The sequence below is a fragment of the Macaca fascicularis genome, chromosome 4 (assembly GCF_037993035.2).
Source record: "Macaca fascicularis isolate 582-1 chromosome 4, T2T-MFA8v1.1".
In the NCBI taxonomy this organism is placed as follows: domain Eukaryota; kingdom Metazoa; phylum Chordata; class Mammalia; order Primates; family Cercopithecidae; genus Macaca; species Macaca fascicularis.
This window is the reverse complement of record NC_088378.1, coordinates 168,334,520-168,337,663: the sequence shown is the minus strand read 5'-3', so window position 1 is coordinate 168,337,663 and position 3,144 is coordinate 168,334,520. Positions and strand designations below refer to the sequence as shown.

At 45.7% G+C, this 3,144-nt stretch overlaps 1 pseudogene; it reads left to right on the top strand.

The window, feature by feature from the left end:
* Nucleotides 1–291: 291 nt before the first annotated feature.
* Nucleotides 292–1,775, top strand: LOC102132655 (26S proteasome regulatory subunit 4 pseudogene; annotated as a pseudogene).
* The last annotated feature ends 1,369 nt before the right edge of the window (nucleotides 1,776–3,144 follow it).

The window sequence follows — 3,144 nt, the reverse complement described above, 5'->3', positions numbered from 1 at the left end:
TAGCAAGAATACACCAAAAAAGATGGCCCTCTGAAAATAGTTTTTAAAAGGTTCAAAATCGAAGCCCCCTCACAGGGGTTTAGCAATGACAGGTTCTGAAACTCAATTACTTGAAACATTTCTTCTACACCAAAGAAAGTTAAACCTCACCTTTGAAGGGTCTCAACTTTAATCATAATAATCAGTGATTCTGGGCTTAATCAGCCTTTGCAGAGTAATTGGATTTCTTTTTTTTTTTTTTTTTTTTTTTTTTTTTAAGAGTCTTAAGTTCAAGTAGCCAAGGCCAGATGGGTCAAAGTCAGAGTGGTGGTCACGGTCCTGGAGGTGGCAAGAAGGATGATAAGGACTAGAAAAAGAAATACGAACCTCCTGTACCAACTAGAGTGGGGAAAAAGAAGAAGAAAACAAAGGAACCAGACGTTGCCAGCAAACTGCCACTGGTGACACCTCACACTCAGTGCTGGTTAAAATTACTGAAGTTAGAGAAAATTAAAGACTGTCTTCTCATGGAGGAAGAATTCATTAGAAATCAGGAATAAATGAAACCATTACAAGAAAAGCAAGAGGAGGAAAGATCAAAAGTGGATGATCTGAGAGGAACCCCGATATCAATAGGAACCTTGGAAGAGATCATCAATGACAATCATGCCATCGTGTCTACATCTGTGGGCTCAGAACACTACGTCAGCATTCTTTCATTTGTAGATAAGGATGTGCTGGAAACTGGCTGCTCAGTCCTGCTCAACCACAAGGTGCATGCTGTGAGAGGGGTGCTGATGGATGACACGCATCCCCTGGTCACAGTGATGAAGGTGGAAAAGGTCCCTCAGGAGACCTATGCTGATACTGGGGAGTTGGACAATCAAATTCCAGAAATTAAGGAATCTCTGGAGCTTCCTTTCACCCATGCTGAATATCATGAAGAGACGGGTATAAAGCCTCCTAAGGGGGTCATTCTCTATGATCCACCTGGCACGGGTAAAACCTTGTTAGCCAAAGCAGTAGCAAACCAAACCTCAGCCATTTTCTTGAGAGTGGTTGGCTCTGAACTTATTCAGAAGTACCTAGGTGATGGGCCCAAACTTGTACAGGAATTGTTTCAAGTTCCTGAAGAACATGAACCGTCCATTGTGCTTATCAATGAAACTGGCGCCATTGGGACAGAAAGATATGACTCAAATTCTGGTGGTGAGAGAGAAATTCAGCAAACAATGTTGGAACTGTTGAACATGTTGGATGGATTTGATTCTAGGGGGAATGTGAAAGATACCGTGGCCACAAACCGAATAGAAACTTTGGATCCAGCACTTATCAGACCAGGCCACGTTAGCAGGAAGATTGAGTTCCCCCTGCCTGATGAAAAGACTAAGAAGCGCATATTTCAGATTCACCCAGCAGGATGATGCTGGCCGATGATGTAACCCTGGACGACTTGATCGTGGCTAAAGATGACCTCTCTGGTGCTGACATCAAGGCAATCTGCACGGAAGCTGATCTCATGGCCTTAAGAGAACTAGAATGAAAGTAACAAATGAAGATTTCAAAAATCTAAAGAAAATGTGCTTTATAAGAAACAGGAAGGCACCCCTAAAGGGCTGTCTCTCTAATGAACCACAGCTGCCATCAGGAAAATGGATGGGAGATTTATGAATCCCTGAAAGGGATGAGGCTGGGGGAGTTGCCCAGAGGAATCCCTGTTCCCATTGATTTTTATTAGCAAAACATCCTGTGTCTTTTGGAGCACAATGTGTAAGTGCTCATTGGGTGGCCTTCTTCTGTTGGTCACTGTGCAGCAGTCTGCTTCCCAATGAAGTGTGTTCTTTCACCAAAAAAAAAAAAAAAAAAAAAAAAAAGTCTCGCTCTGTTGCCCACGCTGGAGTGCAGTGGCACAATCTTGGCTCACTGCAATCTCTGCCTCCTCGGTTCAAGCGATTCTCATGCCTCAGTCTCCAGAGTACATGGGATTACAGGTGTGCGCCACCACACCTAGCTAATTTTTGTGTTTTTAGCAGAGATGGGGTGTTGCCATGTTGGCCAGGCTGGTCTCAGACTCTTGACCTCAAGTGATCCACCCGCTTCAGCCTCCCAAAGTGCTGGGATTACAGGTGTGAGCCACCGCACCAGCCAGACTTCTTAAAAATAATATTTTCTGTATAAAGCAAGAGTAAGAAGGTGGTCAGGAGACTTATCAGATTGAAATGATCTCCATGAAGTCCCAGGAAGTGAAAGGAGACTTCTCACTTCCCACTCAGCTCTCCAGCCCGTGAAAACCACCCATCCCCATCATACATACTGCAAGGTAAACCTGAAGTCCAAAGTCCTGACAGCTTCTCACCTTTTATCCCCCAGGAACTGTAGTTAATAACAGCCACCCTCTATTAGTCCGTTTTCACACTGCTATAAAGAATTGCCCAAGACTGGATAATTTATAAAGAAAAGAGATTTAAATTCCACATGTCTTGGGAAGCCTCAGGAAACTTACAGTCATGGCAGAAGGGGGAGCAGCCTCATCTTACACGGTGGTAGGAGAGAGAGACTGTATGAGAGCACAAGAAAAACTACCATTTATAAAACCATCAGATCTCGTGAGAATTCACTCATTATCACAAGAACAGCATGGGGGAAACCACCCCCATCATTCAGTCACTTCCCTCCCTTGACATCTCAGGATTACAATTCAAAATGAGATTTCGCCAGGCACAGTGGCTCATGCCTGTAATCCCAGCACTTTGGAAGGCCAAGGTGGGTGGATCACCTGAGGTTCAGGAGTTCAAGACCAGCCTGGCCAACACGGCAAAACCCCATCTGTACTGAAAATATAAAAGTTAGCCAGGCATGGTGGCAGGTGCCTGTAATCCCAGCTACTCGGGATGCTGAGGCAGGAGAATCTCTTGAACCTGGGAGGCGGAGGTTGCAGTGAGCAGAGATTGCACCAGTGCACTCCAGCTTAGGCAACAGCATGAGACTCCATCAAGAAAGAAAGGAAGAAAGAGGAGAGGAGAGGGGAGGGGATGGGAGGGGATGGGAGGGAGGGGATGGGAGGGGAGGGGAGGGGAGGGGAGGGGAGAGGAGGGGAGGGGAGAGGAGGGGAGAGGGGATATGGGTAGGAACACAAAGCCTAACCATATCACACCCCATTGGCCA